Below are 27,109 nucleotides of genomic sequence, written 5' to 3'. Positions count from 1 at the left end.
CAATTTCTAATCGAAACTTCTATCGTTATTCTTAGTGGAAACCTTGTGCCTGTCAATTTTCAATAGGAACTTTTATCTTTTATTGCTGAAGTTGACGCTGCTGCTGTTAGTTGCTTCAATGAGACCTCTTCATGTTTTATAATACAAAGCATTTATTTTCCATTTTGCTGATACAAAGACTTGTATCTTCGAATGTATCATCAGGACCTGTCCCTCTTCTCCCCAAACTAGCCCATATCTCATTTGTATATTAAATTCAGGGACAGTTAGTGTCCTCGCTGCACAAACCCATATCTCTGTTTATGTTACAGCAGGTCCTGCCTCTCCAATCACTGAAGTAGCCCATATCTATGTTTATAACGTACCAGCCCCAGTTACTGTTATGAATGTACTGGTCCATATTCCTATCTATATTACAGCAAATCCTGTCTCTATTATTAATTCACTAGCCCATATCTCTATTTATATTACACGAGATCATGTCTCTGTTAATACTGAACAAGTAATGTCTCTATTATGACTGCACTAGCTGATATCTCAGTTACTGTTACAGTAGAGCCCGCCTCTGTTATTGCTGCACTAGCCCATATCTCTTTTTATATTGCACCAGGTCGTGTATCTCTTTATGCTACGCCAGACCCTGAGTCATTTCAGATAAGATTCCATAGATTATACAAATTAACTAGACAGACAAACCAATCGAAAAATGATTAGAACGGTCGGGGTGGAATTTGTAAAGCTCACAGTTAAAAACCGTAGAAAGAGAACAACGAGAGTTTCAATCCTTTCCAACAATTGGAATAACTAATCGAATAATTTCAGGTCTGTCAATATCTTGTCAGGTAAACGTACAGGATCATTTTTTCCATCGCTTGCATACAACATCACACATTTGAGGTAAATATCAGGAGTTTCTGTGAGATGCTGCAGTGATCATTTTCCAATAAGATGCTCATCATTCTCGATGTGATTCTAATCCCTGAGTTCCTCAGGATAGTGTCCTAGGCCCAAGCATCTTCAGCTGCCTCATCAATGCCCTTCCCTCCATCATAAGGTCAGAAGAGGGATTGTTCATTGATGATTACACAATGTTCAGCACCAGTCATGATTCCACACATTCTGAAACGGACCATGTCCAAAAGCCGCAAGACCTGGACAACATACAGGCTTGGGCTGATAAGTATCAAGTTACAGTCGCGCCACACAAATGCCCGGTAATGATCATTTCCAACAAGAGAAAATCGAACCACTTCCCCTTGACATTTGAAGAGGAATTAGTATCACTGACTCCCCGACTATCAACGTTGTGGGCGTTACCATTGAGCAGAAACTGAACTGTACCAGCAATGTAAATACTGTGGCGACAAGAGCAGATCAGAGGCTGAGAATGCTGCGGAGAGTAATTCACCTCTTGAACCTCCAAACTCGCCACCACCAACAAGGCTCAAGTCAGGAGTGTGATGGAATACTCTCCACTCGCTTGGGTGAGCGCGGCTCCAATAACACACTAGAAGCTCGACACCATCCAGCACAAAGTAGCCCATTTGTTGACACCTCAACTACCACCATCATCATTCACTCCCTCCACCAATGATGCACAGTGGCATCGGTGTGTTCCATCTACAAGATGCACTTCAGGAACTCATCAAAACTCCTTCGACAGCACCTTCCAAGCCCGTGACCACTACCAGTTAAAAGGGCAAGGACAGCAGAAAGGTGGTAACATCACCACCTGGGAGTTCCCCTCCAAGTCACTCACCATCCTGACTTAGAAATGTATCGCCGTTCCTGCACCGTCACTGGGTCAAAATCCTGGAGCTCCCTTCCTAACAGCACTGTGGGTGTACATCCACACATGGACTGCAGCGGTTCAAGAAGGCAGCTCACCACCAACTTCTCAAGGACAATTAGGGATGGGTATAAAAATGTTGGACTAGCCAACGACGCCCACGTCCCGTGAAATAATAAATAATAATTTTCCAAATGATCTTTGGGAACAGAAAAGTCGATTCTTGGAAGCGAAATGGTCAGTCTGACATCACTTTGTAAACAATGGAAAACAACCGAATGGTTATCAATAAATAGTTGCAGTATTAAACTAGCTGCAATTAAAATGCTGGAACACTTTGGGATTTAACACATTCCCTGAAGTTGGAGATGGGCAGTAGTTTATCACTGAGGTTAATGTCGGGTAATTATTCTTTATTAAGTTTATTTTTTCAAAAAAGCATTATTAGAAAACCGGAGATTTAAATGAATGGGCAATTTCTCAGAGACAGAGAGAGAGAGAGTGAGAGATAAATATGTTTCAGTGAGTTAGACGCTGTCTCAGGTAGAGAGATGACAGACATTCAATGAATGTGGTGCCAAAAGTGCCCGTCTTACCAAAGAAATGGTTGGCATGGCATGAATTTTTAACAAGACCACACAACAGAATATACTATCAATAAATATTTGCGTTATTAGACGATCTGTAGTTACAGTTCGAATAAGAGAAAATAAAAAAAGCTGAAACATTCTGGTGAAGGTAAATCTTTGTGGAATGATGCAGCATGATTTTTTTTTCACACACACACACACACACAGAACAGGCGATTTCTCATATGTAATTCTGTTGGCTTTAATGAAAATGAATATCAGGAGCTGCGTGGAACAAACAGTCAAACAAACAAAACCTCTAGTTTTAGGCCAAAGTCAGAGGCCCATTTGTAACACAACGTCCACCTTATAGAGACATAGATTAGTGTGGTAACAACAGAGACAGAGCCTGGCGTGGCAATTACTGAGACAGGGACTAGTGCAATTTGAGCAGGGACATTACTAGTGCAGTAATAATAGAGAAAGCATCTAATGTTACTTAAGCAAAGACGTGACCTAGTGCACGAATAACAGGGATGGGGACGAGTGCTGTATTAACATAGACAGGGTCTACTGCTGCAATATCGGAGACGGGGCTAGTACAGTAGTTACTGATACAGGGCCTTGATCAACATCAAGTGAAATAGGGCAGTTATTACAGGCACAATGCATAGAGTAATTATTTCCCAAAGAGTCTAAGGCCGTAATAATGGAGACTGCCTCCAGTGTAAGAGAGACAGATATGATCTCGTGGAGTAAAAACAGAGACAGGGAGAGTTGAATAGAAGCAGAGACAGAGGTACAAAGACAAAGTCTCTGCAAAGACAGGATCCATTTTAATTGAAAAGACAGGCAAGTCGAATGTGATACAGGCTGATATAGAGTCTAGTGTAAATTGTTCTGAAATGGTCTAGCGGAATATAAGTGCAGACATGATTCAGTGTGTTATAAGCAGGGCTGCGATCTAGTGGAATATAAGTGAGGCAGTGACGAGTGCAGTAATAATTGAGACAGGATCTTGTGTAATACGAACCAGCCTAGTGTAGTAATAACACAGACCGGATCCAGTATAAGAAAACTGATACAGGGTCTAGCAGAGCTTCACATAATTCAGGGCTCTTTGTAATATAAACTGACGCAGTGTCTGGTGAAGTAAATACCGCCAAAGATACGAGATTAATGCAAACAGAGACATAGACAAGTACAGAAATGAGAATAATGGTATAGGACAATAACAACAGAAACAGAGAATTGTGTGATATTGTGAGACACGTATTGGTGCAGCATTACCTGAGACAGGGCCTAGTTTGATAGACACGTGGCAGGTTCTACTGGAGTAATAGCTGAGACAGAGTCTTGTGAAATGCAACTAAAAACATGTTCTAGTTTTCTATAACCAGAGACAATCTATAGTACAGTGCCAACTGGGGCATGGTTTACTGTAACTTTAGCCTAGACCTGCTTCAGTGCAGTCATGACTGAGATAGTGCCAACTGTATTGTGGCCCTCGTCCAGTACATAAACAACTGTGGCTGAGCCAATTATAGGCACAACTGAGAGATGACCTTCTCTAATATGACCAGAGACATGTCCTAGTGTAATAGAAACAGAAACGGCGTCTATTTTAATATGAACAGAGACAGTGCCAAATGCAGTAACAATTGAGACAGCGCCTGCTTCATGTGATGTGAGCAATGACGGTTTCACTGCCATCCACTGGTCAAACATTGCTATTACAGGTGTTGTGAAAATGTCGATTCCATTTACTGTTTCTGAGATCAATGGTTAAAATCAGAAATAATGGAAAACTTAGTCGGCAGGATTCGAACCTGTGCGGGGTAACACCTAATGGATTTCAAATCCATCGCCTTAACCACTCGGCCACGACTAAAGACTTTGGCGGAAGGCCTGTATTATTTATACGAAATCATAGAATAGTTGCAGCAGAGACAAGAGGGTCTTCTTCCCGCCCTGTCACTGTCACAACGCGACCTTTTCCCCATAACCCTGCAATTTATATTGTCCCTCCTCGTTCTCCCTCCCAAACTGGGAATGAAAGAGTGAGAATGAAAGAGGAAGAGAAGTGACGGGTTTTGGAGATCCCAGGGGAGAGAGACTCCGGGAACAGTTCATTGTGACAGTTCACACAGCAACAAGAAAACAACATTCCCAGATGAGGACCAAACCCGGGCGGCAGGAGTGGGAGCGCCGAATAATAGCACGTTTAGTTCAAACACAGAAGATTTGTTCAGCCAATAACAGCATCGAGTGTGTTAGACATGATCATGAAGTGAACATTGAGGTGAAATAGTGCCACAAACTGCGGATGTACAACTTCCAATTTCCAAAACCCACCAACCTCATCAATGCGGCTCCTCTGAACATTTCAAGTCAAATATTGATCCTTTATAAGGTGCCGTTCCCAGAACTATACACAGTCCTCCAGGTGTGATCTAACCAGGGCTTTGCATAGCTGTAGCAAACCTTTCCCTCTTTAGTATAACAGCCTCTGTTACAGGGTATACAGCAAGGGGAATTAGATTGTATAGATCGAATCAGAAAAATATGGAGATGCTTCATCAGAATAAAATTCCTTTTCAAATTCCATTTGAAATGAACTTGATTGTTTCGAAAGCTGTATAAGAATCCCCAGCCCACATCTCTGTGACATTGGGTCAGGGAAACTTTGTTAATTTTCACACACTGAGCATAGACACCGCAGAAGCTCCTGCACTTCTTTCAGTTTTGTTTTTCTCAACTCAGAGTTTTCAAAAGGGAATTGGACAATGACTTGAAAGGAAGAAAAAAAATCAGAGTTATGGAGAAAGGGAAGGAAATTGAGTCTAATTGAAAGAACAATGTAAAAGGCTGATAATGATATGATGATTGAGTGGTCTCCTCAAGCGGTCTGCCATTTTATGATGACATTATCAGGTTAATTTGACGACAACATTTATAAATCTGCAACCGAATTCCATTTCTGTAAAGCAAGGACCCAAAGTGCTGCTGCAGGACCTCACAGTTTAACATGAGGTGCAGGTGCCTCTGGCTTTGTCAGGTATTGTTCTGTAGTGAACTGGTTATCACATGTGCACGAAATCACCAAGCCTCCTTAGACAGCACCTTCCAAACCCATAACCATTACTACCTGGAAAGACAAGGGCAGCAAATAGATGGGAACACTACCACCTGGAATTTCCCCTCCAAGTCACTCACCATTCTGACTTGGAAACATGGCACTGTTTCTTCACTGTCGCTGGTTCAATATCCTGGAACTCCCTTCCTAAAAGCACTTTGGGTGTACCTACACCACATGGACAGTTGCATTTCAAGAAGGAAGCTCAGCACCACCTTCTCAAGGGCAACTAGGGATGGGCAATAAATGCTGGCCCAGCCAGCGAACCCCACATCCCGAGAATAAATTGCAAATTGTCTGCAGAATTTTTGTTTTTATGCAGAATTAATCATCGGTTAAATAAAATTAAAACCAACCAAACACCCCTTCCTTCTTACTTCCGTTTATCTCCATTCAGGATCATAATTCTTCTTATCCGTGTTACTAAACGTTATTTCAGTTGCAAACATTCACTAAATTTGCAGTCTGAAATGGAACGATAATTGGTCAAGTTGGTGACATCCTTGCTTTCTGGGCCTTTGTCTCTCCTTCGGCCTCTGTTACTCTCGGTGTATATGTCTGTGTGTTTTCCTCTGTGTGTGTCAATGTGGTTCAGTCCCCTGAGGAGTTGAATACATTTTTACCATCACAAACTATATTCGCATTGGCTAATCCATTTTAACTGTGCCTTTTATTGTAATTTCAGGCTTCTTTCATGAGAGAAACGTTTCTCCCCAAAATGACACGTTTATATAAAACACAATCAATATGCATTATCACACAGTCCCAGGTTTTTATTGGGTTCTTAAGCGACAATGAGAAAAAAATCCAACTCTCCTGTGCCCAACGAGTCCCAACAGCAATGATATTTTTATCTGAATATTAATTTCAAATATAATTTAACAACTGACCAACCATGCACCTACAAATAACACATTCGAAATCTATGAAGCTATTGGATTCAAATAACCCCATTACTTATTCTCTCTTCCTCAGCTCCATAGTGAGTGAGACAGGGAAAAGCAGAAAAGCAGCAACATTCCGGCCCCGCACTCTCCAATCACCCGCTGCCAGCAGAAAGATACAGTCGCTTTGCTGAGTGTTTATTCTGTGAAATGGTGAAGAGCGAATATAAGACGCTTGTAAGATACTGCGTTCAGTTAATATTCAACAACAAACAGGAACAAGGCAGCTTTTCTCTCACTTAAAAGGGCAAGTTTTTATAATGCTACAGCATACAACAACAACTTATATTTAGAAAGCGCCTTTAACCTGTTGAAACGTCACAAAGCGTCCGCCATGGTCATTATATAACAAAGTGTGACGCCGAGCCTCATAATCGGTCAGCTGACTAAAAGCTCTGTCAAAGGGGGAGGCTTTAAGAACTGTCTTAAAGGAGGAAAGTATCGATTTCATGTTCCATCCAACAGCAATGGTTCTTCTCATTGGCTGAAGAAGCCACTTGTGTTCAACCTGAACAGACCATTTAGCCGGAGAAAGTTGACTGGTGAAAGAGATCGGGAAAGAAAAAATTCCAAAAGTAGCCTCCTTGAGCCAAATTTCCAGCAGCTTCCTGATGGCCGACTGGTTCGGGTTCAGCACTTTCACTGCGTCACCCCAGGTTTGATTCCCTGTCAGAGAATTGAGATTTTCTGCTCTTGGGCGAACTGCTAAAGCCAACATTACTGTCTTCCTGGCTGAAAACAACACAGAACAGTTCTGTCACATTCAGGGCAATGAGAGTTGAAGTTTCACATCAGAACTGAAATGTCTCACGTGCAACAAGTCGAGAATAAATCGAGAGTCGGAGTGAGGAAGTGAAAATAAAAGAGGAGGGCTATGATAGGTTACAAAGCACTGACTATAGAGCTGGTGATGCGAGGCAGAATATTATTCCTGTATTCCCCATGTTACCTTCAATTCTAATTTCCTTATTTATCCCATTCCCAACATTCCCACTACAGTTTGGTGGCATATAAACAACTCCCACTAATGTTTGATGCCTCTTTCTGTTTATTAGCTCCACTCAAACTTATTCTTCAATCTAAGATCCTCTCCCACTAATGTGCGGATCTGGACCCTTATTAACAGCACTAACCCACCTCCTTTTCCTTTTTGCCCATCCTTCTTAAATGACGATTGCTCTTGAATATTCAGATCAACCAATCACACTGCTCTGTCAAAGCAGAACACATGGCCGATTGGCCAATTTATTTGCTGTAACTTTCTGCCATTTTGTGTTTCCCAACACCCCAGTTGTATCTCTCTAAGTTTTACTGCCATTTTATAACTCAATCCATCGAGATGTAACCCCTGCCCTTCTATCCGACGCTTTGAATTCAAGACAATGAGCAAATTCAGCGGGTTTTCTTGTCATTTCTAGCACTGAATTTGACACCGGACTCGTTCAACGGCAGTTAAATAGTCTCAACCGTTCACCCCTTCAAAATGAACCTGTTGTGTTGCTTCTTGCAGTGCATCTGCTGAACAACATAAGCTCATCCCAGCTCCGCTTTCTTCATAGTGAAATCCAGTGTGAAAATATGAACAATTTCAAAGCTTAACAACGTGCACAAGACTGGAGGGAGAATGTGGCTCTGGATAATTCACACTGTGCACATTCCTGTTATCAGCATCTCGGACAATCAGGAAAATGAGATCCTGTAAACCCTTCCCTTCTCAAATTCTCGTGTTTTCCTTCCCTATCCCTGATTCCCAGGGAAATATTGAGTTCATGGACTGACTGTGTCTGCATCAAGCAACTAATTGACTTGGGAGCTTGGGAGGTGAGGCAGGGACAGAAGCAGAAACAGATGTGACATGACAGTGTTTAGAATTTGATGTGCGTCAGTTACTTTCAGTGATGAATTTCTGCCGTGTGTCCCCTTGTCAGTTTCACAGGAGCCGCAGTGATGAGGTTGTGGGTTTTGGAAATTGAAAGTTGTACATGAGCAGCTTTGAACAGCAGGTCGAACAAGTGCCAGTTCAGATTGAATGTATGGGTTTGTGTGCGGTGTTTAATTTTAACAGGAAGGGTGAGGAGAGACAGCATCAATATAAATTGCTGTGGGGAACAGGCGATTTTTTTGGAATTAGTTAAATGGCTCTTCAGAGAGATGGCATTGGCACGATGGGCTGAATGTACTCCTCTGCTGTAGTCATCTATAATTTTATACCGACCATATTAACTTGTGCATAGGGCCGTTCGCCATAGCCGAGTGGTTAAGGCGTTGGAGTCCAAACCCATTGGGGTTTCCCACTTCTCATTATTCCTGCTTTTAACTCTGTTTCTACAGAGTTATTAACGGTTACATTGATCAAGTCCATGCAGAAACTCGGGAGTTTTCCTATTTCCGTTCACTCCTGAAAACATTCACGAATCTTGCATTCGGAAATGGATCAAAAACGGAGCCAGGTTGGTGTCAGGCTTGCTTTCTGGGTGTATGTCTCTCCTTAGAAACAATAACTTGCCCTCTGTCACTCTCGGTGTCTATGTCTGTGTGTGTTCCTCTGTGTGTGTCAATGTGGTTCAGTTCCTCATTTTTACCATCCAAACATTATTCACCTTATTCCTGCGGCTTCATATTAAGATGGTCCAGAGAAAACAAAAGCGCTGTTTTAAAAGATGTAAGAGGACATTTATTTCTGTTTCTTTTTGAATGCAGGCTGTTCAGCTACTAAATGCCCGGACGTGACAAAACGGAGGATGATTATATATTCTAATTCAGTGCCAATGCCGGCCAACGTAATGGTTGTTTCTGCTCTGACTGTGGTTGAGTGGCCGAATGGACTGAGCTGCTGGTCGAGGTTCCTATGATTTGGGCTCCACTCCCGCGGTTATTAAACTTTCCGGTGGTTTGCTTTTGAGACACTTCCTAAAAATGCTCCGTGCGACCGGCTGATCTGTGCAGTGTTGCATTTTGGTTGGGAGGATGGGGAGAGTCAGTCTAAGTTGGGTTAATAGCAGGGACTGAAAATCCTTTTTCTCTCTTACTCCCTGTACGCATTCTATTATTTTCTACAAGCAACAGTTCGATTTCACTAAATAGTTGTGGCCAAGTGATTTTAACTGACGGTCTGCAGAATTACTTATCGGTTATTTGGAATAAAAACCATTCAGAGTAACCATTCAAAACCAAACATTCACTAAATTGGCAATTGGAAATAGAAGAGTAATTGACCATTCCTGATCAACCAATCACAACTGCTCTTTGACAGCAGCACGCCAGGCCGAATGGCCTCTTACTTTCCGTAACTTTCTATAATGTTATGTTTCCCAATACCACGGATGCTCTTTCCCGGTTATTCTGCCATATTATAACCCATTCTATCGAAATGTACTTTGTTACCTTGTGTCCTGTCCTTCTGAATTCAAGACCCGGAGTGAATTCAGTGAGAAGTTTTCTTGCCATTTCTAGTAAGAGATTTGGAACCAGACCAGTTGAATGACAGTTTAAATGGTGCCAGTCCTTCACTGCAGCGCATTGTGTTTTTGAGTGGAGATGATTTCTGTTTGTTACAAAGTGCAGGATCATCTGATTAACTGACGGAGCTGGATCCAGGTTCCGAATGATCAATTCCTACTTAATTACTTTTGTTCTATTTCGGTGGCAATGCCAATGAAGGAGATGATTAATAATTTTCACCTATGTGGTAGCGTGGCCGAGCGGTCTAAGGCGCTGGATTAAGGCTCCAGTCTCTACGGAGGCTTGGGTTCGAATCCCACCGCTGCCAAACATTTAGCAGCCCCATTTGGACAAACACACACCACCGAAAATTGAGCGTCCTGTGCTGCATTTTGTCAAGAAGAAAGAGGAGAGACAATACAAATATGAGTTGCTGCGGGGAAAAGGTAGGGTGTGGAATTATAGTAGTTGAGTTCCTCTTCCAGAGAGTCGGCTTGTGAACGACATGCTGAATGTAGCCGCTTCTGATTTTATACAAACAGCAGTGACGTCAGTGCAGGTCCTGTGTTCACGGTGGAGTGGATAAGGGGATGGGGTTGGAATCCTGTGGGGTCTCCTCACAGACTTCCAAATCCTACCAGCTCCAGTTCTCATCATTCCTGATTTTGATACGGTGCCTATGGAGTTAATTATTAGATTAGTCAAAAAGAAAAGGGAAGCATTTGTTAGGGCTAGAAGGCTGGGGACAGATGAAGCCCGTGGAGAATACAAAGAAAGTAGGAAGAAACTTAAGCAAGGAGTCAGGATGGCTAAAAGGGGTCATGAAAAGTCACTGGCAACAAGGATTAAGGAAAATACCAAGGCCTTTTATACATATGTAAATAGCAAGAGGGTAGACAGGGAAAAGGTAGGCCCACTCAGGGACAGAGGTAGGAATTTGTGTGTGGAGCCAGAAGAAATGGGAGAGATACTAAATGTATACTTCTCATCAGTATTCACCAAAGAGAAGGACTTAGCGGTCGATTTGTCTAGGGAAGAGTGTGTAGATAGCCTGGAACATGTTGAGATCAACAGAGAGGAGGTGTTAGGCGTCTTGAAGAATATTAAGGCGGATAAGTCTCCAGGGCCAGATGGGATCTACCCCAGAGTACTGAGGGAGGCAAGGGAGGAGATTGCTGAGGCCTTGACAGAAATCTTTGTATCCTCACTGGCTACGGATGAGGTCCCAGAGGACTGGAGAATGGCCAATGTTGTTCCACTGTTTAAGAAGGGTAGCAGGGATAATCCAGGAAATTACAGGCCGGTGAGCCTTATCTCAGTGGTAGGGAAATGAGGGGCAGCATGGTTTTGTCAAGGGGAAGTCGTGTCTCACTAACTTGATCGAGTTTTTCGAGGAAGTGACAAAGATGATCGACGATGGAAGGACAGTGGATGTTATATACATGGTTTTCAGTAAGGCCTTTGACAAGGTCCCTCATGGCAGACTGGTACAGAAGGTAAAGTCACACGGGATCAGAGGTGAGCTGGCAAGATGGATACAGAATTGGCTTGGTCATAGAAGACAAAGGATAGCAGTGGAAGGGTGCTTTTCTGAATGGAGAGCTGTGACTAGTGGAGTTCCGCAGGGATCAGTGCTGGGACCTTTGCTGTTTGTGGTATACATAAATGATTTGGAGGAAAATGTAACTGGGCTAATTAGTCAGTTTGCAGACGACACTAAGGTTGGAGGAGCTGCAGATAGTGAAGAGGATTGTCAAAGGTTACAACGGGATATAGATCGGTTGGAGACTTGGGCGGAGAAATGGCAGATAGATTTTAATCCGGACAAATGCGAGGTAATGCATTTTTGAAGGTCTAATACAGACAGGAATTATACAGTAAATGGCAGAACCCTTAAGTGCATCGACTGGCAGAAGGATCTGGGTGTACAGGTCCACAGGTCACTGAAAGTGGCAACGCAGGTGGATAAGGTAGTCAGGAAGGCATATGGCATGCTTGCCTTCATTGGCAGGGGTATTGAGTATAAAAGCTGGGAAGTCATGCTGCAGCTGTATAGAACCTTGATTAGGCCACACTTGGAATATTGCATGCAATTCTGGTCGCCACATTACCAGAAGGATATGGAGGCGTTGGGGAGGGTGCAGAGGAGGTTTACCAGGATGCTGCCTGGTCTGGAGGTTATTAGTTATGAGGAGAGGTTGGAGAAACTCGGATTGTTCTCACTAGAGCGACGGAGATTGAGGGGCGACTTGATAGAAGTTTACAAAATTATGAGTGGCATGGACAGAGTAGATAGTCAGAAGCTTTTTCCCAGGGTGGAAGAGTCAATTACTAGGGGTACATAGATTAAAGGTGAGAGGAGAAAACTTTAGAGGAGATGTGCGGGGTAAGTTTTTTACGCAGAGGGTAGTGAGTGTCTGGAATTTGCTGCCAGAGGAGGTGGTGGAAGCAGGTACGATAGTGGTGTTCAAGAGGCAGCTTGACAAATACATGAATAGGATGGGAATAGAGGGATACGGACCCCGGAAGTGCAAAATATTTTAGTTGAAGGGCCATATGATCGGCGCAGGCTTGGAGGGCCGAAGGGCCTGTTCCTGTGCTGTACTTTTCTTTGTTCTTTGTTCTATAAACGGAATCAAAACCATTCCCATAGTTTCTTCTTTCCGTTCGTCTGTGTGATTGTCAATGTGGTTCAGTTCCCCAAAGGAAAGGACACATTTTTAACAGAACAAACTTTATTCACGTTAGTTGTGCATCTTCAGATCAAAAATTATCAGGGTGAAAGGTACAAAAAGAGTCTGTCTCCTTCTCTGTGTGCCCCATTGCAACAACAGCTTATATTTAGATAGCGCCTTTAACGTAATTCAACCGCCAAAGATAGTTCACAGGATCATTATAGAACAGAGTCTGACACTGACACACATAAGGAGATGTTAGGCCACGTGACCAAAAGCTTGGTCGGAGAGGTAGGTTTTAAGAAGAGTCTTAAAGGAGGAAAGTGAGATCGTGGCGGAGAGGTTTAGGGAGGGAATTCCAGAGATTTGGGCCTCGGTAACTGAAACCACGGTCACCAATGGTGGAGCTATTCTGTTTGGGAATGTACAAGAGGCCAGAATTAGAGGAACACAGATATCTCAGAGACTTGTGGGGTTAGAGGACATCACAGAGATTGGGAGAGGCGAGAACAAGGAGGGATTTGAAAACAAGGTTAAGAAATTTTGAAGTAGATACATTCTTTGAACGGGAGCTAATGTAAGTCAGCGGGTAGAGGGTGATAGGAGAATGGGACTTCCTGTGAGTGAAGACACAGGCAGCAGTTTTGGATGACCTCAATTTGCGGGTGGGAGAATGTCCACTTACATTCCAGAACTGACATTCTGCTGGATCAGCACTGCCCTGTTTCCAAGACCAATATTGATCCTTTATAAGGTGCGGTTCCCAGAACTACACACAGTCCTCCAGGTGTGATCTAACCAGGCCTTTGTTTAGCTGTAGCAAACCTTTCCCTCTTTTCTATAACAGCGTCTGTAACAGCTTGTACAGCAAGAGGAATCGATTGTATAAATCGACTGAGAAAAATGAGGAGATGTTTGGTCAGAATAAACTTCTTTCAAATATTCAATAGGAAATCAATTGCTTAAATAAATATTCCTCTTTATTTCGAAGACAACATGTGAATCCCCAGTTCAACTCTCCATGCCATTGGGTCAGGGTAACTTTGTTAATGTTCACACACTGAGCGTGGACACTGCAGAAGCTCCTGCACCTCTTCCAATATTGTTTTTCTTAACTCAGAGTTTTCATAAGGGAATTGGGCGATTATTTGAAATGGGAAAAAAAACTGCAGGGTTATGAAGGAAGAGAATGATATTGGAACTAAGTGGATAGCTCTTTGAAGAAAGCGCACACCCGATGGGTCGAATGCCCACCTAATGAGCTGTGTCAGTTTACAATTAGATTAATTTCTCTGCAGCTTTCCAAAGTGTCACACCCCAGTTCTATTCCGGTAAACAGGATCTTGCAGCGCAGTGTGTCTACACAGTTTGAAATTCTATACAAGTCCCTTTGGCTTTTTCTTGCACATTGTTTCTGTAGTGTAGCGATGTCAACATACCATAAGTTAACAAATAAACAAGTAGTGTTTATCACATTCACTTCAGATGCGCAAGGTCACCGGTTCGAAAGCTGGCAAAAATATTTTGAAAACTGAATCATCTAATTGTGAGAAGTTGTACAATTCCTGTTTCTTGCTAAACAATAGCCGAATACATTATCTCACAGCCATGTGACATTGGCACTTCACCAGGCTTTGAATGATTTTCTCCAAAAGGCACGGTAATGAGAAAGAGACAAAAAATGAGACGAATTACAGTAAGATAGTTTGTGCATGTGTGAAGTGTTGAATGACCTGCTGATGTGCTCTGTCATTTTATGATTCCAATGTCAGATCAATTTCTCTGCCGCATGGCTATGTTTTTCAGCCGAATTGTACTTCCATAAAACAGGGTTTGGAAGTGCAGTAAGGCTGCACAGTTTGATATTTTAAGTCGGTCCCTGTGGTTCTGCCCATTGTTTCTGTAGTTACCAATTGGTTATCACGTACATGCAAAGGTCCCCTGTCTGGAAATGGGTAGAAACATTATTGAAATTTACACATTCAAGTGTGAGAGAAAGTTCCATAATTCACATTTGTTGTTGAATATTAACTGAATATAGTATCTCGCTGCTACAGTAAATTTGCCCTTCGCAAAGCTGTAAAAAGCATTCTCAAAACGAGGAAGGGTGAAACTGACTAGGCACAAAAAACTAGCAGTTCCTTTCATCAACAACAGAAATTAATGAGTTTACAAATACAAATTCACAGTTACTTACTGACTGAAAGATGACCACCAGTGTGATCCAAAGACTAGCTTCATCGTAAAGACAAACGCAATTGATACTGTGATTGAACACGAGACATTGGGAGAGATGGTCCAAAATTACTTTGTATCGCACTTCATCATGGTTCTTAATTCTTTCATGAGCATCGTTGGCCAGCATTTTTGCACATCCCCAAATCCCCTTGAGCTGTGTAACTTGTTAAACCATTTCAAAGGTTAGTTGAGAATCAACCACATCACTGTGGGTCTGGTGTCACATGCAAGTCAGACCAGGTAAGGACGACCGATTGAATTCCCTAAAGGACTGGTGAATCACATGGGTTTATATGGCAATATCAGTGATAGTTTCATGGTCATCATGACTGAGAAAATACTGAGGACATGTCTGATCAGAATAAACACCTTTTGTAAGTTCACCATGAAATGATTTGCATAAATAACTTATGTTAATATCGAAAACTGCAGAAAGAACCCTACTCCAACTCTTAATTTCATTGTGTAAAGGAAATGTTCATTAAGGCAAACTTCATGGATTCACAGAAACTGCTTCTTTGAAAAGGAATTTGGCAATGGTTGAAAGGGAGAAAATTCTGATAAATGGAAAGAGAGAAAGAAATTGGGACTAATTGGCAAGATCTTTGTAAAAAAAAAAACTGATATAAATATAATGGGTGGAAGGACCTCTTACTGCGCTGTGCCACTTGACGATGACATTGTTGATCAGTCTGTCTCCAGCATTCCTAATGAGAACAGCCGAATTCCATTTCTTCAAAACAAAGACCCAAAGTACTGCAGCATGACGTCACCTTTTAACATTCCAGACAGCTCCATTGGGATCCAGGCAGGGAAATGTTCCTGTAGCGTTGTAGTTACCCTGCTCATTTCGCATGTGTAAGTTATTCCATTCGATGCTCGGGGAAACATTATCACCCAACTGTGTGGAAAAGTTGCATCGCTCCCATTCCTGTTTGTTGTTGAATATGAACTGAATGCTGGATCTTGCAGCCACATTAGATTCGCTCTTCACCATTTCTGAAGATAACATTCAGCAAAATAAGAAGATGTTTCCGCTGGCAGTGGGTGATTGGAGAGTGCGGGGCTGGAATATTGTTACCTTTTCCTGTCTCACTCACCGTGGAGCTGAGAAAGAGCGATTAATTGATGGGCTTGTTTCAATCCAATAGCCTCGTTGATCTGTATTGATTTAGATGGGGGTTCATGATCGTCCATATTCTTTGTTATATCCGAAATGAATATCCATAAACAAAGCTTCGTGTGGGAGCTCAGTGGGCGACAGGTGAGTTTTCAACGTGGGGGGGTTTTCTTGTGGTTTCAGGGTCCCAGAACAAGCCAGAGAATTAATGAGTAATGATGGGGGGGAAAATGGCTATAACTTAGCCTCTGGGTGGTTTCGAACCACCAACCTTTTAGCTCACAGCCGAACAGGCTGACCAATTGCGCCACAGAGACTTAAGGAAAATGCCTGCACGCTGTAGGATATCCTAAAGCAATGGCTCAGCGAGTGAAAGCTTCAGATTGCCGCTACCCGAATGATAATTATCCTCTCAGTTTTACTCTTCCCAAATAAAGGGTGAGACATTCATTGTGGATACATGGAAACAGTCTGATCCCACCCACTGCAGACACATCCATGTCACTGGGAACCAGATCCCCTACAACTGGTGCCGTCTCCCTTCGAGCCTTTTGGTGCCTTGTCTGTTACCAAGTATTCCGCTTGTCCCAAAACCAATAATTCTAAAGGAGTTTCTCTGTTTCACAGGGAGTGGTTAGGATCTGGATTGCACCACCTGAGAGTGTGAGGGAGGCAGATTCATCGCGGATTTCAACAGAGAATTGTACAGAAAATGCAGATCTCCGGGGAAAAGGTGGGGGAGTGGGACCAGGTGAGTTAGTTTCCAGAAGAGTAAGAGGCCTCCCTTTTCAGACGGAGATGAGCAGATTTTCTTATTCTCTCAGAGGTCGTTAGTCTGTGGAATTATTTTCCCCAGAAAGCAGTGGAGGCAGGGTCATTGAATTTATTCAAGGCAGAATTAGACAGATTTTTGATACACAAGTGGGTCAAGAGTTATGGGGGTGAGGTGGGGACAGACAGCAAAGAGGAGTTGAGACCACAGCCTGATCAGCCATGATCTTATTGGATGGTGAAGCAGGCTCAAAGGACTGAATGGCCAACTCCTGTCCCTGAGTCCTTTGTTCCTATGAGTCGGGCCGAATGGCCTCTATCTGTGGTGTAGCCTTGGCTCTGATTCTCTGACACTATGAGGTGCTTGAGGGGAAAAATGGTCTATTTCTGCTCCTATTTGTTATGTTCTAATTCAGAGCCGACACCACCCAAGGCAATGGTTGGTCTACTGTTGATGGTGGCAGCGTGGCTCCACGTTTTAACGAGATTGGCTTGGGTTTCGTTGTTTTCATGGGTTCGAATCCTCAAGCCATCAACGTTTCAGCTGTTTTGTTCTTTCAGTCACTTCACCTGAGCCCGGGCTTGTGGTTGTTGCCATATTAAGATGTCCCTCCTGGCAGGATGAACCAGGAGAGATAGTAAGAATTGCAGGGTGACTGGGAATGTGTGGGGCCGAATGTCCTCTCTCTCTGTTAAACCTGTCTATGATTTTATATGAAAAAGGTTAAAATCGATATAAGGTCTGTAATCATGGCTGAGTGGTGAAGACAATGGATTTAAAATCCATTGCGCTCTCCCCATGAAGGCTTGAATCCTGCCGACCTCGCTGCTCCTTCCTTTAGGTGCCTCCAGATTAAAATTAATTATTGGGGAAATGGAATAAAAACCTTCCAACCACTCTCGGGTGGTTCTCCTGCTTCCCTTCCTCGTTTCTTCATTTCCGTTCATCTGCAAGCATTCACCATAATCTCTGTCTGAAATAGAACAATAATTAGACCTGTTGGTGACATCCTTGTTTTTTGGGTGTTTGTTTCTCCTCAGGCCTCTGCCACTCTCGGTGTATATGTTTGTGTGTGTTCCTCTGTGTGTGTCGATGTGGTTCAGTTCCCCAAGGGGGTGAACACATTTTTAACCATCACAAACTTTATTCACTTTAGTTGTGCAACTTCATATTAAAATGTTACAGAGAAAAATATCAGGATGAAAGATGCAAGAGGAGTTTGTCTCTTTCTATGTATGGACTACAACAACAACTTAAAAAGCACCTCTAACCTAATGAAACGTCACAAAGCGTTCCCCAGGATCATTGTAGAACAAAGTGTGACACCAAGTCACATATTCAGTCAGGTGACTAAAAGCTCGGTCAAAGGGGGAGGCTTTAAGAACTGTCTTGAAGGGGGAAAGTATCGATTTCATGTTCCAGCTAACAGCAATGGTTCTTCTCATTGGTGAAGAAGTCACTTGTGTTCAACCCAAACAGATCATTTGGCAGGAGAAAGTTGTCTCTGGTGAAAGAGATCTAAAATGAAAAAAAAATGTCAAAAGTAGCTCCATAATCCAAATTTCAAGCCTTATTGGTAGTTCCTCTGGTGTCCCGTGACTCGGATTTACAGCTTTCATTGGGCCCACAGTGGTTAGGCTGGAGGGTTTTAGAAGTTGTAAGTTGAACATGAGCAGCTTGTGGGACTATTTCACCTCATTGTCGATGTCATGTTCCAGCTCACAGCAAATGTTCTCGCTGGCTGAAGAATTGGTTTGTGTTGAGTCTAAACATGCAGTTTTGTGGTAAAAGAGATCTGAATTTTTTTTTTAAATGGCAAAAGCAGCGTAGATAAGCCATACCGAAAAAAGACTTGACAGCTTTCTTGCTGGCCTACTGGTTACGATTCGGTGCTTTTAGCGCCTCAGGTGGGGTTTGGTTCTCGGTCAAGGAATGAAAATTTATTAATCTTGTGAAATGTTTAAAAACGAGTGTTGCGAACTTATTGATTGAAAACATTTAACAGCTGCACCAGAGTCAGTGGAAGGAGAGTTGAATTCTTGCCTCAGAGCTGAAAATGTCACACTGGGAACAGTTCGAGAACAAACACAGACGCAGAGTGAAGAAATGAAAGAAGGACAAGAGAAGGGCTGGTTGCAGAGCAGTTTCCATAGTGATGTTGGTGCGAGGAAAAATATGGGTGGGAGAAGGATATATTTGGCTGTCTCCTGTTTGCACTGGCACAAATATTACTCCTGTTCGATCAAACAATCAGAACTGCTCTTTGAAAGCAGTAAAAAGAGCCGAAAGGCCTCCATCTATCTTGTAACTTTCTATAATTTTATGTTTTCCAACACCACGGGTGCTTCTTTCACAATCATTCTGCAATTTTATAGCCCATTCCAACGAGATGTGCTTTCTTACCTTGTATTTGGTTCTTTTGAAAACAAAACATGGAGCAAATTCAACGAGTTTTCTTGTCATTTCCAGCACGAGATTAGTCACGAGACTAATTGAACGACACATTAATGGTGCCAATCCTTCCCTGGAGCACACCGCGTCAAAGAGAACTGTTACCATCAGCCTGTTATGTAGCTTCTTTCAGTACATCTGCTGAACAATATAAGCTTATCACAGCTCTGCTTTCTTCACATTGAAACCCAGTTTGAAAATATAACCAATTTCAAAGCTGATCAACCTACACAAGACTGGAAGGAGAGTGTGACTGTCGGTAATGGGCACTGTGCACATTCCTGTAATCAGCATCTGGGAGAATCAGGAAGGTGAGATCCTGGTGTCTTTTTACTCTATGGTCTGCAAACCTATCGTATTGTGTCTTACATTCCCATAAACTGACTGTGTCTGCATCAAGCAGCTAATTGACCCGGGAGCTGGAGCAGAGGCAGGGACAGAAGCAGAAAAAAATGCGACAAGAAATTGCTTTGAATTTTATGTGCATCGGTTGCTTTCAGTGGTAAATGTCTGCCTTGTAACTTTCACAGCTGCCACAGGGATTCGGTTGGTGCTTTCCCTTAAAAGCAGCAAGATTTAAAAAAATACTACAGCGCCCAACGTGGGGCTCGAACCCACGACCCTGAGATTAAGAGTCTCATGCTCTACCGACTGAGCTAGCCGGGCATACAGAAAAAAAGGCCCCATATGCCAACATACATGTAAACAACTGTTGCTTTCCACCTAGAGCCTCAGCTTGTTCTGAATTTCAAAGTGTAGAAGGTAATCGACCTACAAAATCCCCAAGGTCGCAATGCATTCCTCTCAATCATCAATAACATCGTTCATGTCTCCCACTTCTTAGCTGCACCTCCTTCCAAACATTGCAAACTCCTCTTGCATCTTTCATCCTGATATTTTTCTCTGTAACATTTTAATATGAAGCTGCACAACGATTGTGAATAAGGTTTATGCTGGTAAAAATATATTCACCCCCTCGGGAACGGAACCACATTGACACACACAGAGGAATAAAAACAGACATATACACCGAGTGTGAGAGGGTAAGGGATTGTTTCTAAGAAGAGACAAACACACAGAAAGCAAGCATGACAATAATATTTTTTTCCCAGTTCCAACTGCAAGTTTTGTGAATGAACAGAAATAGGAAAACTCCAGAGTGTTTGGATGGATTTTATTCAATTTAACCGATAATTAACTCTGTAGACACAGTTAAAACCAGGCATAGTAAAAAAAACAGGAATGACCTTTAACAACTTTAACAACTCGGCGATGACGACTGGCCCTATGGTATACGAGCATAGATGGGGACAGCAGAGGAGGAGGACATGAGGCCTCTGGTGTCCGTGCCGGCCGATGGAAGAGGAATTCAGCGACTTTGACAACCTGCCTTTTCTCCACAGCAATTTATATTTGTATTGTTTCCCCTCGCTCTTCCTGTTTAAGTGAAACACCGCACATGCCTGCTTTAACTTTAGGCTGGCATTTCTTCGATCAATGGGAGTTCTGAAAGTGCAATTTTGGTCAATGTAAGCTTCAAACCGATCCCTCTATAGAAAGTAAAAGTACAATCTAGCACATTAGACTGCTCGGCCACACTATCAAGCTCAGGCTGTTACTTCCCATTTCCTTGGCTGGTGTCGCTCCTGAAACAGAACAGAAGCAAAGCAGCAACAATACGTCATAAGGCCCCACAAGCCTCCTCCGTCACTTAATAAGATCCTGGCTGATCTCCAGCCTCAACATTAATTTCCCACCCGATCCCGATAGTCCTTCATTCCCATAGAGCCCAAAAACCACGAGAATTTTTCGATAAAAACAAAATGCTGTGGATGCTGGAAATATGAAATAAAAACAGAAAATGCTGGAAAAACTCAGCAGGTCTCGCAGCTCCTGTGGAGAAAGAAACTGAGTTAACGATTCGAGTCCGTATGGCGCTCCTTCAGAGCGAAAGTGGATTTTAGGATGCTTTTCCTCCCATTGACCCGATAGATCTGTAGACACCTGGTTGAAATCAGCAATAACAAGAACCACAGTCGGTAAGATTTGACTCTACCTGGGGAAACCCCAACGGATTTTGAAATCATCCATTTAACCACTCGGCCATGATGATTGACCAAGGGCCCACTGCTTTCCACTCAATAATCAATAACATCATTCACAGTTTCCACTTCTCAGCTGCATCTCCTTCCGAACACTGTGATCCATTTCCCTCAGGATCTGTTCCTGGATTTAATATTTAGCTGCTTTGTGTCCTCATTTTGAAATCAGAATCGCTTCAGTATCCAAAACAAATTGAATTGCAAACCTGTTGGATAAACAATGGAAAACAAGTCACTCGATAACACAAATCCCATGGTGCTCATTTTCAGATTCACAACAGTCAGCTTTTCTGTAAAATGAAGGAATTTTACAATGAAAAGATTTAGAAAGTTGGTCTGACTTTTATTTGTGCCTCACTCACTCGGGTATTCTGTAAGTGGTGCTCGGAGGCTTAGTGATCGGGATATAATCTCCCTGTGTTTTCCTGAGCCTGTGCTCGGTGTATTTGGAGGTTTGGTCCGGGTTGGAGTATCTTGTGTCCCAGGGATGGGCAGTAACCCGCTGATTGAAGCTGCAGTCGCCGCTTTCTGCTGGCAGCGGGTGATTGGAAAGTGTGGGGCTGGAATATTGCTGCTTTTCCCTGTTTCACTCACTGTGGAGCTGAGGAAGAGAATTATTGATGGGTTTGTTTGAATCCAATAACTTCATAGATTTCAGATGGATTAGACGTTGGTACATGGTAGGTCTAAATGTTTTCTCATTATGTTTGAAATGAATATTCATGAAAAACATATCAGTTAGGGAATCCATTGCATAAAAGTTGAGTTGGCAACGTTTGGCGAACATTTACCTGCAGCTAAAGTGCCCATTGTCACCCCGGAACTGTGTGGCAATGAATGATGATGGGGAGAAAACATCAAAGACTTCGTTCCTGATGGTCTTAAACTGCTACCCTTCCGGGTTCCTGCCAAATGCCTACCAATAATATAACAGAGACTCACACAAGCAAAACCTGCAAGGTATCTTAAACTGAGGCAGCGAGTTAAAGCTTCAAATTGCCAACACTGAAATGACAATTGTTCTCTATCAGTTTCACTCTTCGAAAAGAACAGGTGAGACATTGATTGTTGAAACATGGAAACAGTCTGATCCCACCCACTGCAGACACATCCATGTCACCAGGAACCAGCTGTCATACAGCTGGGTCTCCCTTCGAGCTTTTTGGTGCCTTGCCTGTTATTGGTTTTCATTCCTGTTCTGCCAGATTTGTGCACAGATGTAGTGCAGTTGTGTTGAAAGGTTACAGACCTGAAATAAAAAATATGTTTTTCTCGCCACAGACGCTATCAGATCTGCTGAGAATTCCAGAATTTTCTGGTTTCTTTTATTTCAGAAATCCAACATCTGCAGCATTTTGATTTTCTTTAACTAATTAGTGCAAAGAATGTGGAACCCATGACGAGAAGAGTTTGAGGCCCAATTTTCAGCTGAAAATGTGTAAGTAAACTCGTCGGAACAAGCTGAAAATTGAACTCTATTGCCCCAGTACTGACACAGCAACACAGTCGCACTAGTGCGAGACCATCCAGATACTTTACGTGTACAAAGGGATTTATTCAGTTTGCAAAGCAGTAAACACACCAACTTTAATATTCAAAGGATTTAATCCACAGTCAGAGCATTCCTACTGGCAAGACACGGTTTAAATGTTCCATGTATTGTGAAAAATACCCCATCTGCTGAGACTCCATTGAGTTCAGATCTAAGTACTACATCCAGGAGAGAATTATGGCGGATACAGAGCATTTTAATTGCTGTATCAATTGTTTCGACAATTTTATATCATCGCCCTATGGCACCCATCGTATTCTGATTACGGAACTTGGGTATCGATTTTACAACGTTACCGTTCAATGGCGGAGTGGACACCCAGCAATCGCTGCGGGACAGAATGTGTCCTATCCTCATTAGAGCAGCAACTCCGCACATGCGCATTGCGGTGTATGATTGGAGCATGCGCAATGTGGTCTCTTTCATGAGCATGCGCAGTGCGGATCTGTGACTTAAGCTGCTCAGAGCGGGTGAGAGAATGTCGAGTGGAACAACCTAACAGTTAGTGGGTGTGTGAGGAGGAATGGAGCCAGCGGAGTGGGCAGGGAGGCTTCATAAAGACACAGTGCAGGCCGAAGACCCGAAATAACAAGGTACCGGTCTTGTGTTTGCAGAAAACGGGCCGAAAAAGTCTGGATTTCTCCCTTCGCCAGGCCCAGTGTAACGGCCGCCATCTTTATAGGGGGCAACGTGCAGCAGGGCGCATGCGCGGTCATCCTGGTCCAGATAGCAGGAGAAGACAATGTTGTGAATTTATATCCATGGATTTTGGAAACTCCTTTTACAGGGGGTTAGAAGGGGAGGATTTAGACAAAGTAATCTCAGACCAAGAAAAATGTTTGTCTCTTCGCAATTTCTATCCTGCACTGACAATGACGGATTTTGTTAATTCCATTCACAGGATACCAGAAGATGAGGTTTTGCAGATTGGAAATTCAAACCAATCATCACATCAGAGTCTGCAAGAATCAGTCGATTCATCCCGACCTGGATATTATCGGTCTCTGAGTGTAAGCATTGACTTCCAGGTCATTACTGCTCACTGTGTGAACTTTTTTCCTCATATCCCCCTTGTAGATCTTCACAAAATCTTTAAACTGTCTCCCGTAACCCTTTTACGATCAGTTAACGGAAATAGTTTTTCTTTATCTACCTCATATATACCTCAGGACCCTTCCATCCTTCATAAGGTGTGGTGATCACTGGTTTGTACAGACCCAGATGTTCTGTGTCCGTGTGTGTGACATCATCACACATCGACAATTACACAGTGACATCATCACACATCGACAATTACATGGTGACATCATCCGCTCCCCGGGTATTTCCTCAACTGGGAGATTTTTCTCTGACTCCAGTGATTCTGATATCTTTCCAACTGCAGGCTCCAGCAGGAGATTTTAAAATTGAAAACTGAAATTGTTTCAGAGGTGAGTATTTTTCACCACTCAGCTACAACTTTTAGTTTAGGTTTTAGTTCTACGCTCTGTGTCTGTGAGAGGTTCCATGACTGGTGTGACTCATTTACTGTGGATCTGAATCCATGTCCATCTATTGCTCTGTTTCACCTCTGCCCTCCCTGATCACCTCTCTGCCATTGTCTAACTCCCTCTGTCCCTAATACTGGGTGTATTTTAGCTCTGTTTAGGGTTTTACTGCTACTTCTACCAACTGTGTCTCAATGAGGTTTCCTCTGCTGCCCATCCCGACCATGTGTTGCTGTCTTACCAGCTTTATCTTCCCACAGTACCTTCCATAGTCAGGAATTGTTTTTCCTGCACTATAGTCCATTTCTCTTCCACTTCTGAGCTTATGTTAACCAACAAATTCTGCAGCATGTTTATTCCCTGCAAATGATTCTGCACACCCTGAAACATTAACTCTGTTTCATTCTCCACAGATACCAGCAAACATTGTGACCCCCAGTTGCCTGTCGGGAAGATGATGTTTGACCTTCTTGAACCGCTGCAGTCTGTGTGGTGAAGGTGCTCCCACAATGCTGTTAGGTAAGGAGTTACAGGTTATTCACCCAGTGGTAATGAAGGAACAGTGATATATGTTCCAAATCAACAATAATATTTTGTGTTTATATCGCACATTTAATGTTATACTGTTTTCTGCGATATTTCACGGAAATGTTGCAAAACAAGGTTTGACCCTGAGCCACATGAGGAGATGTTCGGGCAGGTGACCAATAATTTGGTCAAAGAGGTCGGTTTGAAGGAGCATCTTAAAGGATGAAAATGAAGTAGAGAGGTGGAGAGTTTAGGGAGGGAATTCCAGAGCTTGGCCCTTGGAAACTGACAGAATGGCAATCAGGGATGGAGTGATTAAAATCAGGAATTCTCAGGAAGTCTGAATTCGAGGAGCGTAGATATCTCGGGGGGCGTTGTGAGCCTGGAGGAGGTTACAGAGATAGGAATGATCACAACCATGGGGAAAACAAGGATGAGAATGTGAAAATTTAGGTGCTTCTTAAATGGGTGCCTTCAAATCATTTGTATAGTTTGTGAATGGCTGTGGGCCAAGCACTGATCCTTGGAGTACCCCACAAGTAACAGCCTGTCATCCTGAGAATAAGACGTTTATTCCGACTCTCTGTTTCCTGTCTGTTCACCAATTCTCAATCCATTGCAGTATATTACCCCAATCCCATGTGCTTGAATTCTGTTTACTGACATCCTGTGCTTTGTTCTCTAACCTCCTCCCTCTGTCTCTCCCAATCCCCTCTCTCTTTTTCTCTCTCTGTCACATTGAATTCTCCAGCCCAGCGAGTTGTGGATGCTCCATCATTGAATATATTTCAGGCTGAGATGGGGAGATTTTTGGTCTCTGAGGGAGTCGAGGGATATGGGGAGTGGGTGGGAAAGTGGAGTTGAAGCCCAAATTCAGCCATGATCATATTGAATGGTGGAGCAGGCTTGACAGGATGTTAGATCTTTTCTTGTTCTTATTTCTTGTGTTCTTATAGAGGCCAGAGTCTTGTGTAGGCCCAGACCGGGCGGCAGGTTCCCTTCCCTGATGGGCATTAGTGAACCACTTGGGTTTTTATGACAATCCAGCAGTTTTCATGGTCACTTTTTCCTAGTGCCGGCCCCACAAATTCCCAGATTCATTCAGCTCAATTTCACAACCTGCCTTTGTGTTTTTGTGGGTTCTCTATCACTCCCTTTTTTCTGTTTTAAATCAATTTCATAGGGTGTTAGGAGAGGATTTTCAGTCGGGAAACTCAAACCAAACATCACTTCAGGATCTGAATGAGTTGCCAATTTATTGTAACCTGAATATGATTGGATTTTGAACATGGAAGGAAAAAGCACCGTTCACAGTGGGGAGAAACCGTACATGTGTTCTGTGTGTGGACGAGGCTTCAGCCGATCATCTGGCCTGTCGAGACACAAGCACAGTCACGGGGAGAGTCCGTGGAAATGTGGGGAGTGTGGGAAGGGATTCAGAACCCCATCTGAGCTGGAAACGCATCGGCGCAGTCACACTGGGGAGAGACCGTTCACCTGCTCCGAGTGTGGGAAGGGATTCACCCAGTCATCCAAGCTCCTGAAACACCAGCGAGTTCACACTGGGGAGAGACCTTTCAAATGCACAGACTGTGGGAAGTGCTATAAAAGCTCCTGGGATCTGATGTCCCATCAGCGTGTTCACACTGACGAGAGACCATTCAGCTGCTCTCAGTGTGGGACTGGGTTCAAGTGGTCATCTCAACTCACTGCACACCAGCGCACTCACACTGGGGAGAGGCCGTTCACCTGCCCTCAGTGTGGGGTGAAATTCACTGATTCCTCCACCCTGCTGACACACCAGCAAGTTCATGGGTAACGACAGTGATTGGATTTTGCTGTTAATCACATACAGGACTGAACTGTGTTCAATGGGGTTTGTTTATGCTGATGTTAGTAAACCCCAACTCGGTTATAAGCTTTAATGACCTGGCTAAAAATCAAATCAATCAGCTTTGTGCTGAATGCAAACTTTGTTTTAATAGCTCTAACACAAGTCAGTTCCTTTTGAGGGGCTCTCCCTCTCTCCCTGTCTCCTCCATCCTCACCATCAACAAGTGTGAGGAGCTCATGGAGCTTCTTTGTCACTAAGATTGAGACAATCTGATCAGCTGCCTCCCTCCCTTCCACTAACCCACCGGGACAAAGTGTCTCTAAAGATCCCCCTTGTCTGAGCCCTGAACCCACATCTTTCTTCAGATTCTCTCCCATCTCTCTTCCTGCCCTCTCAGTGTTCATCTTGTCCATGAGACCCACCTCCTGCTCCATCGACCCTATTCCCACTAAACTGCTGATTACCCAACTT

At 43.1% G+C, this 27,109-nt stretch overlaps 3 non-coding genes across 3 annotated transcripts; 1 reads left to right on the top strand and 2 right to left on the bottom strand.

Annotated features, from left to right (window-relative positions):
• Positions 1-4,166: 4,166 nt before the first annotated feature.
• Positions 4,167-4,249, bottom strand: trnas-uga (transfer RNA serine (anticodon UGA)). Its single transcript has one exon. It is a non-coding gene; the product is annotated as a tRNA-Ser (tRNA).
• A 5,876-nt stretch (positions 4,250-10,125) lies between these two features.
• On the top strand, positions 10,126-10,207 carry trnal-aag (transfer RNA leucine (anticodon AAG)). The gene has a single exon. It is a non-coding gene; the product is annotated as a tRNA-Leu (tRNA).
• A 9,521-nt stretch (positions 10,208-19,728) lies between these two features.
• trnak-cuu (transfer RNA lysine (anticodon CUU)) lies at positions 19,729-19,801 on the bottom strand. Its single transcript has one exon. It is a non-coding gene; the product is annotated as a tRNA-Lys (tRNA).
• Between the last annotated feature and the right edge of the window lie 7,308 nt (positions 19,802-27,109).

Source organism: Cetorhinus maximus, unplaced genomic scaffold, assembly GCF_964194155.1.
Source record: "Cetorhinus maximus unplaced genomic scaffold, sCetMax3.hap1.1 HAP1_SCAFFOLD_1535, whole genome shotgun sequence".
NCBI lineage: Eukaryota > Metazoa > Chordata > Chondrichthyes > Lamniformes > Cetorhinidae > Cetorhinus > Cetorhinus maximus.
This window is presented reverse-complemented; position numbering and strand designations above follow the sequence as displayed.